Here is a 13,743-nt window from a genome sequence, read left to right as displayed (position 1 = left end):
TTAATCGCTATTTTAACTGGGATTTTTTACATAAATTACAAATTTCGCTGTGACAATCAGTAAATAGAACAAATCTGCAGGTTTAATAATGCGCGTGTTATCTGCTTACCAATAGATCTTGTTAACTTTTAAAAGTTATTTCACTACACCATTGTATCTATATTCATTTTACCCCACACTATGGGCTAAAATGATCATAATAGCTAGGCTAAAATAGCTATGATTAATCAGTTTTCTTTGTTCAAAAAGAATCAAATAAAAATTGTTGCTACTTTCAGACAGCGTTTTTACCCTCCTTTCAATTGAGTCGTTACTTTTGCAAACCTAGTGCAAACCACTATAGGGTCATTCCATATCAAGTGATCCAAAGTTTTTTCCCTCACCTTTTTGTATTTCTTTGAAATTTGGCTCATCAATTGTACCCTTTAAGGTAATCAAAAGTCCCAAATTTTTAGATTTTTCTCTCTATTATTTTTTTATTTATGACACTTTGATTTTTTCGAAAAACCCTCTTTTTTTCATGGATGTTTGAACATAAAATGGACACCGATATACACTCAGACCCCCACCCCCACCAAATATAGATAGAAAGATTTGGTAAAAAGGATTTTAAAGTACATTAGTTGCTGTTTAATTGGATATGCAACATGACTAATTTCAGAATTTTTTTAATTTTTAAAAAATGAAATTTAAATTTTAAATTTGAATTTCTCAGAAAAGGTATAATGAATTTTTTTAAAAAAATTCTCAAAAATTTGTGTGTATTTTATCTTCATTTGTGCAAAGTTTCAAGTTGGGATCTCAATGGGATCATATTTTTATGAATTTTTAAATAAAATTTGACTTATGAAATAATGACATTTTTCAGATTCTAACTAGTTAAATATAGGGTTCTCTTACTAAGGATGGTCTAGTAAGTAGTAATTGATCACGACTATGCTTGAAATGAGCTGACATGAATTTGTAGATTGGTACCCCCCCCCCCTGCCACACAACCACTTTTTTATCTTTTTTTCCCCCCAAAACTGTATTTAAAAAAAAAAAAAAAAGCTGGCACGTAAGAGTTATAATCATAATAAACTGGGATGCACGCTGCTAAACATCAGCAGTGACTAAGGCTTATAAATGGGGGGGGGGGGTCATAAAAACTAAAAGTCAGAAAAACTTTAACAGACAAATAGAACCACTCATTTGCAGCTTTTTTTTTCTTTCGAAAAGTGGGACGATAGGGGGAGGGGGAAGAGCAATCTGGAATGAAGCTTAACAACATGGAAGGTTATGCTCAAACTAGCAAAATTTGTTTGATCTATAACTGCTTTTAATATATGCATAAATAGATCTCGCTGCATTGCTCTCCTTTACAACTGGAACTAAAAAGAAAACTAGCATTAAAGAAAAGAAGACCGCCGCACTCCAAATGTTGTAGAAAGACAGTTTTATGCGGAGATACATATATGCTCTCTTTTACAACTGAAATTAAAAGAAAGCTAGCATTAAAGCAAAGAAAAAAACAGCTGCACTCTAAAATGTGTGGAAAGACGTTTAGTTTTATGCGGACAGACATATGATCTGATATTTAGATTGATTTTTAGTTTAGTGTGAAAAGAATGAAATAAAATGGGGGGAAACGCTCCGATTTTGCTATGATCTTGGGGCAAACTATTTCTTTCCTCCCTCCAAAATTGAAAGTTGGCGCAGGGGTAGGGGATGAAATGAATCATAACTTTCCTTCTCAGATAGTGAATTAATCAAGTAAATTTTGTGAAGTTCGGATTGAAAAAGAAACACTTGGTCCGAAAAAAAACCCGTCAGGTGAGGCGTGATACTATTATAGTGTTAATCGTATGTGTGGGTGGGGGGGGGAGGGAATGTACTTCGTCTTGCTTTAAAGAAGAACATTTACCAGCTTTTTATCTGCTTTCTATTCATTTTGTTTTATTTTATTAATTTATTTATTTTTTGCGTTTTGAAAATAGTTTTGAAAAAAAAAAAAAAAAGTGGTGGTGCTGGGGGAGGGGGCTTTTTCTTGCTTTAAAGAAGATTATTTACCAACTTTTAATAAGTTTACTATTTATTTTGTTTTATTTATTTATTTATTTAATTTTAATTTTCGAAATGTTTTGAAAAAAAAATTTAAAGTGGTGGGGGGGGGGGGGGCTTACCAATCTACAAATTCATGTCAGCTCATTTCAAGCATAATCATGATCAATTACTACTTACTAGACCATCCCCAGTAAGAAAACCCCATATTTAACTATAGTTAGAATCTGAAAAATGTCATTATTTCATAAGTCAAATTTTATTTAAAAATTCATAAAAATATGATCCTATTGAGATCCCAACTTGAAACTTTGCACAAATAAAGATAAAATACACACAAATTTTTGAGAATTTTTTAAAAAAAATTCATTATACTTTTTCTGAGAAATTTAAATTTAAAATTTAAATTTCATTTTTAAAAATTAAAAATTTTCTGAAATTAGTCATGTTGCATATCCAATTAAACAGCAACTAATGTACTTTAAAATGCTTTTTACCAAATCTTTCTATCTATATTTGGTGCTGAGTTATCGTCCATTTTATGTTCAAACATCCATGAAAAAAAGAGGGTTTTTCGAAAAATCAAAGTGTCATAAATAAAAAAATAATAGAGATAAAAATCTAAAAATTTGGACTTTTGATTACCTCGAAGAGTACAATCGATGAGCCAAATTTCAAAGAAATACAAAAGGGTGAGGGAAAAAATTTCCCAAATTTTGGATCACTTGACATGGAATGACCCTATAGCATTCTTTCATGTAGCACCATTATCGGCGGATGCCATAACTACTAGAATTTTGACGCCCAGTTTCTTCACTAGATGGAGGCACCTGAGCTCTAGTCGATGCGAAATTGCGCTAGAGTTTAAGTTAGCCGAGAAGAGTACTCCAAGCCCAACAAATCCTCAAGGGATCTTTTACATACCGCATAACCTTACGACAGTCATACGCTATCGATTTTTTGCGTCTTGAAAATCCGCCGACTGGAGCCAGGTTCGAGGCTGTGCCTTTGGGCATGAGAGACCAATGTCTATTTAACCATTACACCACTCTGATGGTTTTAATATAGCATAATATTAGGTACCCTCTGATATTTAACCTTGCTGCAAAAGTTCAAAATCTGATATATGTCGACATTGACCGGTGAATATCAACGTTCACATAGCAAAGACATCGGCGAAAAATTGAATACTTCCGGTGAATCGCATGTGAAAGTCGACATTCTCCAATTTCAGTCTTTTACGGTAACATATACATAAAAATCACGACTGAAATGAAGCAAATCGGAACAAATTTTGCAATTGCATTTTTGAAGTGCTAAAAGAAAAACACTTGTTTCGTTTTCGTTGTATTTTTCCACTTTCGTCCTATTCTTGTTCCTTATTTCCAGTTGGAGAAGATTTAAGATTGAAGAATCTAATCTACAAAAAGGGATTCTTTTCCCCTTTATTCGCTGATCTTTAGCGAAAAAAGAACCCTTCTTGGCAGGATTGAAAATTTTCAAACACTTCGGAATTGGAAAAAAAAAAAAAAAAAAAAATTGGAAAAGGGTTTTCAATTCGAGCTTTTCTTTGCTTGTAATCGAATCTTTCTAATTTAAAGCTAAAAAAATTTGCTTGTGAGCTTCTTTCGAGCAAGAATATTTGTTTAAGTAGTGTAAATTGAATAATTTTGTTTTGCATTTGAAACGGATTTTTCTTGTGTCTTAAAATAGTGTCAGAAACTTGAATACGCTAGTCTTAAGATGTTTAAAAGACTTATTTTTGTAATTAAATCACAATTAGTAAGGCTGTAAGTTAGTTTCACTACTTTTTAAAATAGCTCCTGTACAGGGTTAGCATTAAAGAATATCCCGGTTTAAAAAAAAATATATTTCAGTAACTATTTCTCTTATCACTATAAATAATACATAAAAATAAAGAAAAACTGTCCATGTGTTTTATTTTTTTTTTTAAACGTATATAAGTAACTACTTAAACGTTCAACGTTCCGCACTTGCGCAGACAGAAATTTCTTCCGGAAAGGGTTTTTTTAGTCACAACAGTTCTTACACATGCATTAAGTACTGTATAAAGATTGGCAATAATATTAAAACCAAGACCTCTGGGGGGTGTTTTCAACCCCCCCCCCCCACTTCGCTGCGCCATTGACGTTCCGCAACGCTGGATTGGCCATGCAGGTGATGATGATTTACCCTTTTGCGTTGGTCAAACCGGATCCCCAAACAAAAACCCCATGTGATTTTTTTAAAATGGGGTTTCGTCAAATACAGTGCTTATCACCACCATTGCCTACAACATAGCAAGAACTTAAAGTATCGCATATGTGTAGCATTACGGAAAAATGAGTGAAACACTCCAAAATGTATGTTATAGATGTGTGTCGCGTTACGAAAGGCGCACACATCGAACATTTGTGAGTGAAAAATTACTTTCACAGTTTTCTTTATTTTTATGTATCGTTTATAGTGCAAAGTGTAATAGTTCATGAAATATACATTTTTGAAACCGAGAAGTTCTTTTATGCTAACCTGTATTCAAAAAATAATAATGATAATTTGAATTTTGACGTCTTGAATTCAATTTTTGTTTTTCGCAATCAGGAGTGTGTTTGTGTATGTAGGAGTGTGTGTTTATGTCTGAGTGCAGGCATGAGTGTGTGGGTATGTGTGTATGTGTGTACAGATTCGTGTATGCATGCACGTGTGTGTAGGATATGGACGCAACTTGAAGACAGTTTTCGCTAAAGCAGAGGGGAAAAAAAAGGATCAGTGGGGTGGAATTAAACGTGGGGTAAATGGAAGCAATCTCTATAACCACACTATTTTTTTGGAACTAAACTGCTGGTGAGTGACGACTTAATCTAGTATGAGGGCGAAAAAATGGTCTCAAAAATTTTAGAATAAAATATCCATAGGACACTCCGATTTTCTTGCAACAGATAAAATTTGTTCCAATGTTCCAAGGTAATTAGAACGTGGATTATAACTTTTTTTAACTAATTTCATGCCAAAATGTAGGTAAACCTTCAATTAAAAACTTATTGTCAATCAGGTGTCTTCCCAGTTTCGCCGACATTTCATTTTTTGCCCCCCCCCCCCTGTTTTTCAGTTTTAATCATACCTTTTGATGCATTAAAGGGGGAGGAAATTTGAAATGTCGAAACTGGAAATTTGAATGTCGAAATTTGAAACTGGGCATAAATCGTCGATCACCGTCATTGTTGAGCAGTCTTATATAATTAAAAACTGAGCGTATGTATCTATGTATGTACCAATGTATCTATGTAGTCATTTATGTCCAAGTTTCTTCTCCTGAACGAGTGAACTGACAATCGAACCAGGTATCGGTGGATTCATAATCTTCCCGTCTTTATGTTTGGCTATTTTACACTAGTGGTATCTGCACGGCTTTGCCCATAGTAGAAAATTAAAAGGCCATTTGGTTCTCATGTATATTTACAAATAATAGATTATGAATTTCTCGCCAATTTGCTATGTTCATTTGCTTGAATGACGTTTCATCATTTGTGATGTCATCGGCAGAAGCCATAAACAATAAAAGCGCTCCGATTTAAGTATTTTTTTTAAAAATATTAAACTTTAACAAATTATTTTAAAAAATGGTCAGATTCTATGTTTTTAAGCATGCTCTTTCAGGAAAAAAAAACTTTTAAAATTTTGGAAAAGACCCCATTGGTGAAATAATGAATGTTAAACTAAACGCATAAGATTTTTCTTCGGCAAAAAATTCGTTTACCGTATATTCACCCGTATGTATCTTACATAAATTCAGTTAAAAGTTTTAATGGCACAGAGTACGTCCTGAATCCCTCTTGTGCGCACCTCTGGTATCAGGGGAATTAGCCCATGACAATGCTGATTGAGTTCTGTACTCAATCACTGATGTGCTTGAGTACAGAAGAGTACATCTGAGAGAAAAATTCCAGTCATTGCCCCTAACGGGTAGTAAATAATACAGTCTTTTCAAAAAAGTTACGAATATAATAACACATCTAGATTACACATTAAACGTTTTAAACTTTTCTTTCAAAAACGGGTTTTTAAACAAATTTCAAGATGTGAAATAAATTAATCCAGTAAGTCTTATCTTTGAAAAAATAATAAAAAAAATCACGAACACAACTTTTTTAAGAAGAAAATTGCAAAAACATTCCACGATGCTTCCTGAAAAAGAGTATTTTTCTTTGGTATAAATGGCATTCTTAAAGATATTTTTATTATTCAGTTCATTATAGGAATTTCGTATGGTTGAAGTATTTTGAGCCAAGGGACAAAACGTTCTAGGATGTTCTAATCTTCCTCTTTTCTTCTTTATATCCATTCTATGTCAATCTAAGGATTTCTGGCACTATATGGAACAAAGGAAGAATAAAAGGATTTCCTCTCCTATTCGTTTCATCATTGCTAAGGAAGACGGGAGCAGTTTTACTCGAAGTAGGATATCGTTGAATCCACGAAAAAAAGAGAATAAAATTTGTAGGGAGCAATAGAGCTTTGCTTATATATACCTAAGACTTATTTAACGAGGACAATGCACAAGTGACGTGTATTAGATTCGGCTTATGTGATGCCAACATGTCATTAAAATCATTTTTACGCTGAGCAATGATATTTTCTAGCATGGCTGATGTTTATTAATGAGAATTTTAAAATTTGAATTTTTCGCCAAATATAATTCGGAATAAATGAAGCATTGCAAAATGAAGATGTTAATTTTTGTAGCTTTTAATATCCATTATCCATTATATCATAACTAGAAAATCGCCCGTCAAGGTATGACGGGTGAAAATTGCTTCTACATTTGAACGAAACCCATTGCCTGTTTGGTGATATTTTGATGGTTGAAACTGTAACCCTTACTCCAGTGGATTAACCTTAAACTCCAGTAGGCAGAGTTCATTGTCGACCATTTTTTCGTTTCTTCATTCCCCTGAAGTGACAGTCTTACTAGTTAAGCAGTTAAGTTGCCGGATCGATTTCAGCCTTGTCACAATAAAGCCTTTCCCTGCATGTTAAACATTACCAAAACATATTATCAAATTATCATGCCATGGCGTGAGTTTCATTGTTGAAACCATTGAGAAGGAATAAATGGAGAGAGTGCAACCCTATTATCCCGATACGGCAACAGTACCATGTGACATGGGGAGCAATTTCGAGTTGACCGTAACCGCTGAAAAAGTTTTCATTAGCTGAAGCCATGCATGATAACAACCTTTAACTGTAGAAGAGAAAAATTAGATTTCTAGTAATAGTGCAGTATTCTAGCAATGTAAACTGTGAGGAAAAAAATCACACCAGGAGGTCCAGTAACTTTTCCCTGGCATGTACAAATGTTTTTTACTTCTAAATAAAGAAAAAATAACATTTATATGCATTCAACGAGTACATATTCCACAGTTGCCTATAATTTTTAAATTTTTGTTTTTACCTATAAAAGTTATAAAACATTGTATATCTTGAGTGCAAATAAGATTTTAGTTCCATAAAAACACTTTTTACTTAACTAGTAATTATTTTAACGGCTCTTAAGCATATTGTGTACATTTGCTTTGTTGGCGAGTATCTTCTCGCCAAGCTCCTGTGAACAGCAGATGCGCAAGAATAAAGATTTGCTATTTTTATGCTTCAATTTAAATACTAGTATGTCTGCATATGAAATCATTTCAAAACATTGATTACAATACATATGAATCCATAAATTTTCAGTCAATAACAGAACACTTTAAACTATTTGTACATGCCCGTCATTTCAAGGAATAAACATCAAAATACATGTAAAATGCAGTTACATTATATTTTAAAATCCGGAAAGAAGTGGGGAGAGGGAGTTTGAATGATAGGCCTGTATTTGTATCCGTTATTTATTTATTTATTATTATGCGGTAAAGGAGTTGGAGCCAGAGTTTCTCTGATTTGTAGGCCCGACTTCATAATAAGCGCCGTCTGAAAAATATTTAATGCCAAAAGAGCGATTGCATGCCAAAACGCGGCAACTTCCCAGCCAAACAAGTCACCTGACCTGCTGACCTGGGAAACATTGGTTCCAAAGCTTATTTCACTGAGACATTTGCTATGGCTCCCTCCATTAGTATTCCTTCTCAATGGTTGAAACCCGCGCGTTATTCAATCATCGGCTATTATATTATGAGGATAATGAATTTTCATAATTATGAGAACTACTGCAATATTGATAAAATTCACTTTAGTCTTTTTCTCTTGCGAAATGGCTGATCTCGCTCTTTTTTGTAGAAAATTGTGTTTCAACGACGATACCGAATGATGTTTTGGATTATTGCAAAACACAGTCCGCTTTCTCTTTTTAATCCCCGACACACAAAAGTAGGGGGTTATAAGTTTGACGTGTTTGTCTGTCTGTCTGTGGCACTCTAGTGCCTAAACGGATGGACGGATTTTGAAAAACTTTTTTTTTGTTGGAAAGGAGAGTTGATCGAGAGTGTTCTTAGCTAGATTGCGTCTTTGGATGACAATAATTAACGAAGATATTAATTAAAAACCTCTAAAAGGTTTTTCGTGATTTTTGCAGTGAAAACATGTTTAAAAAATTTAAAATTTTATACCAAAATAAAAAGAATTTTTTTCTGCGTCTGATAGAATGTGTTTGGAACTTCCGTGTTACATAGAATCCGAATTATAACGTCTTTTTAAAGCAGATTTTAATAACGGCTAAGCCTTTATTCACGCGATTGATCTCCGAATTCATTGTTGACCGACAAAGAAATTAAACGCAATGATTTAAATGTTTTATCTGTTGCCAGTTTCTATTTGTTAGCACATAAAATACTTGAAATTGATTTTCAATAGTATAAGGCTTTTAAAGGGATTTTCAATTTTTCCTCTTGATTCTACAGTTGCGAATCAGTCGGGTTTTTTTTAAATTTTTAATTTTAGTTCTCATGGCAAATCCGTAACTGGTTGATTTTTCGCTGATGCTATATAAAACTTTCATGGTTGAATCTTCAAAATAAATGTTTCTTATTAACAAACCAAGGTTGCATCCAGGGAGCAAGTCCAATCATTTGCTTTGCTTAGCTGAAGCATAGACCCCAAGTCATGTGACTCAACAACGACGAATGGTTGACACGTTTTGTGTGGCACTAGAAAGAGGAATCTGATTTCTTCCAATGCTTTGCTTTAAAATTCATCACGTGACTTCAGATCTTTGCTTTACGAATGAAAGTCTTCACTCCCTCCATTTTATCTCTTCTCAATGGTCGTATTTTAGGAACTGGGTTTTTAGTGTTCAAATTGACACCTAAACGTTTTAAAACACTTCTAGTTTCTTTTTTGCCGTATAACTATTTAACTTTTTTTTTTTCAAATTTATTTCAATTCATTTCATTATTTATTGAAGAATTTTACCAGTTCAGTGCTTTATCTGAAGTATATATATATATATATTTTAATTCTAGTTTTTTCAAACATCATTTCTCACAACACAGTATTTAATTCAGATTTTGAGTACCTAACGCAAACAAAAACAGTGAAATTCTTTCACTTTGAGGGTACCAAACTCAATGTTTAACATATTTCATAAGCGTCAAAAAGTGAATTTTGGAAGTATTCGAGTGAGCGTTATGTGTACTATTCGAGTGAGCGTTATGCATATATCTACTATTTTGAGTTCTTAAAAGAACATCACATTTTTAACAAAGGTAAAGTTATGTAGTGTACACATACGATTTTTTTTCTTAATTCAAAAGGTTAGTTCATTTTTTACATTTGCTCATGTTACCTCCCCCTTCCGCCGTTTAAATATTCTATTGTAAAAAAAGACAATAGAATATATGGATGAACTCAAAGTTGATTGATCATATAGATTTCTCAAGAAATGTGTTTGATAAAACCTTCATCGAAACAAAAATCTGGTTACGACCCTGAAATAAACCAGTTACAGAATATGTACCATGCTATTCTTTTTGTCCCATTTAATATGAAACAGCCTGTAGTGATCTTTTTTCTAGGCCCTGATCTGCGTACCCGCAGACACCGCAGTGCGGGGAGGCCTACGCTCTAAAAGGGCCCAAGGACCAAAGAATTAGAAGAAAAAAAATTCTATCACTAAGCCTTTTTTTGCGTTGCAAATATAAACTGCTGGCCTCTGTTGTTGTTGTCGTGTATAATGACGTGCAGAGTGCGAAAGGTTTAGATGTCTCCAAAAGTCTTGATAACAAGATCTGCTAATTCTGGAGCCCGATGGCTGTACAGGATTTCAACTGGTGGTGCTCCAAGTTGGAGGAGGGAGCGAATAATGGCCTGACAATTAAAAACATGATCCGGGGTGAGTTGTAAATGCGGACAGTGCTTGCAGATGGGATAGGATTTATTATTAGTTGGTAATATCTTCATGTCCTTGAAATGTCCAGTGCGTAGCCTAGCTATTGTAGAAGAGAGGTTTCTTGGGCAGTGAAGATCGGGGATTGTTGCCTTGCTGAAAAGCTGATTGTAGATCCTTCGCCTGGCAACAGCATTCACGTATGTGAAGGTGGCTGTTAGAGGTTGATCTTGGTCACGTGCTTCCTTTGCTAGGGCATCTGCACACTCACTTCCCTCGATTCCGACATGAGCGGGGATCCACAGGAGAACACAAGTTATGTTGAGTGAGTGGAGAAGAAAATTAATTTCTTGCGTCAGTCTTGTCACACCGTTACGTATGGCTTCGAATGCTGATTTTGAGTCGGAAAAGATCTCAACTTCTTCCATTTGGTCTTTAAGGGCCTTTGTAAACAAGACGTAGCGACGCAACGCAACCGATTAGCACCCACTTCATTAAACCTCATTAGACGCGGGGGGTACCGAAATCATCAGACAATTTCCAGTGTAAACAGCTCTGGCTACTTCAGCGGCAACATCAAACGGCGACCGAGCTCTCGCTTGAAAGGGCGCATTTATTATATGTGTTTAAATTTTCTACAGCAAATTTGCAGTACTGTTTTAAATAATGCTTCATGCTTAAAGCATGTAATTATCTATTTATTTCAATAAAATGAATTATATATATCGCATTCCATACTTTTCTGACGTTCAATCGATTTAATTACTAATTTTGTATATTTACATTTTAAAATATCAAACATATTTCAGAGTTTACTTAGTTCATTTTATCTGAACTGTTTGTCTTAAGAAAAAGAGAGGTAAAATAATAATTATACTAATTAAGTGTTTTTATGACTATTTTGAAGCTGATTTGTTGCCGCAATCTCTCTCTCTCTCTCATTCTGTAGGTTGAAAAAAAAAAAGTTTATCACCAATATAATGATAATATGCAAAAAAAAAAAAAAAAAAAAAAGACCTTTGATATGCAAATCTAAAAAACTGTGCAACACGCATTACTTCTAGTATACTGTCGGCCCCGCTTTATCGAATATTGTTGGTTCAAAGAACCATCATTCTGTTAAGCAGGGTATTTGATTAAGCGGGGAAATTTTATTTACCTTTCTGAATTGACATTTGTTTAAAAACGTAAAAATAATAAATAAACAGCTTTTTAAGGGAAATAATTAAGATTATTGCTTATAAGAATTTGAAATAAGCTGAATAAACCACAAAATAGTTTAAAAATTATCATATGTATAACAAGTACGTATGAAAGTCATAAAAAGGACTTAAACTTTGAATCTATGAAGAAATATTCGGTTCCGGGAGGTTTTATTGGTATAAGCAGGGTATTCGTTTATCCATTACCCGATTAAGCTCTACAGTATAAATATATATATATTTTTTTCCAAGTTTTTTTTTTTTTTTTACAACGAGAAATACATTTCCGACAAAAAATATTGTGAATTAATTTCCTGGAAAAAAATCCGATTTGATCATTTTTCGAATATTTCAGGGAAGGGGGGTACCATAAGTCTCCTAACTTGCCCCAATTAATTAAAATTTTGAGCTTTGCTCCTTTCTAGCCCCTCGAAAGAACGTTAATAGTTAAAATAATTCTTTTTTCCTCTACAAATACAAATAATATCGATAAAACTCAAAAACTGGAAAAAAAAAGGCCGCAATTTTCAAAAATTGGGAGGAGAGGGGGGCGGGTGGAGGGTCATATTTGGATTCAGATTGTCATTTTACATTCTTTTTCTTTTTCTTTTTTTTCAGCGTCTCGGAATCGTACAACAACCTCTTCTGCCACAGTAATCCAGGATTGGATTTTTTTGTACCTGTCACAATAATCCAATGCCGATAAGTCAGTCCCACAGACAGGGGTGGTTCCTCACTGCCAACACAAACTTCTCTGTATCAAAAATTATTTCCGTAGACATCTCTGCTGAAGCTCGACTACGCGCGTAAAGTGTAAAATGATGAGCTCGTTTCCAAAGAAAGCTCTCTGCTCGACTTGCTCTGCTTGGGACACTAGAAGCAACTGGGCGCTTAAAAAGTTACACCAAAAAGTCGTTTGAAGTGATCGAACATGAGCTACGCAAACCTTTCCGCCGGTCATCAATCAAAGTACTAATGAGGGTGGGTTCTAATCGGTTGCTCTCCGCCGCGTCGCGGTAGAACGCTGTGTTTGAAGGCGGCCTAAGAGTAGGGGAAGAGAGACAATAAGAAAGAGTCGCTTTAATAGCAATGAGTTCGCTGATGAAGTTTGAGGCGATCTGGCCAGTGGGTATTTTAAGTTTGACGTTATTTCCTGAGGGATAAATGATGGAGATGCGTGCGCCACCTCTATTACAGTCAATGTCAGAAGAACCATATGTGTAGATTAATACACTGTTTTTTTTGTCAAGTGAACGAACAGTGTCTTCGCCTTTCTGTAATAAGATTTCAGTAGGTTCTTTTTTAGATCATGGTCCAAGTAGGTAAGTATTGATTTTAGTACTCTTAGGAGGGTCTAAATGGAAAGAGTGGATCTTGAGTTATGTCCAAGGAAGAATGGGCAAGTGAATCATTCATCAGAAAGAGGGTGCCATTGCCCCCGAAGAGGTTGAACTTCAGCCTATTTGGATCGCGGGAAGTAGAAAGGAGGTGCTGGCCTCTGAGGAGGAGTAATACAGATTTTGTTGCAGAGGGGCCCAAAATTTATAGGTTCGGACCTGCTTTTTTTAATGTACAACCTTAAAGAACCTTCTTACTGAGGGGTATATCCTTATCCCAACTTGCAGTCTATATGTTCTACATGTAAAATTTTGTGTCGCAGCCGGGCGACAACACAAAATCACAAATATAGATGAAAAGAAAAGTGTGAAAACGGAAGCAGAAGTGAGTGCTTGTGATTTAGCGAATGATTTTTTAAAAATATAATCCACTTGAGACAAACTCTTTAAAAAATCAAATTGAAATGAAAGTTTTTATGCACTTCTCGCAGTAAGTGAAGAACTTAATTCTCCTTAATTCTACCATCTATATGAGAGAATAAAATAACAAGACATAAATTTTGTAAGAGAAATATTAATTACCAGAAAATATTACTGAGGGTATATCACTGAAGAAGTTGCAGTTTTTTTTACTTGGTAATAATTTTTTATTTTTATTTTTCATGTATTTCAAATAATCTTCTTTTAATTACGAGAAAAATAGCAAACTTACTTCTTTAATTCCAAAGCTTTAAAAAATGATGTTTTTCAAGAGACATTCAAAAAGAGAAAATCTTTCACAAAGAGTAATCGATTACAAAATCTGTTTAAATTGCAAGAGAAACTTTTCTATTTAAATCCGAAATTA

This window comes from Uloborus diversus, chromosome 2, assembly GCF_026930045.1.
Source record: "Uloborus diversus isolate 005 chromosome 2, Udiv.v.3.1, whole genome shotgun sequence".
Taxonomy (NCBI): Eukaryota; Metazoa; Arthropoda; class Arachnida; order Araneae; family Uloboridae; genus Uloborus; species Uloborus diversus.
Note: the sequence above shows the minus strand (reverse complement) of the source record.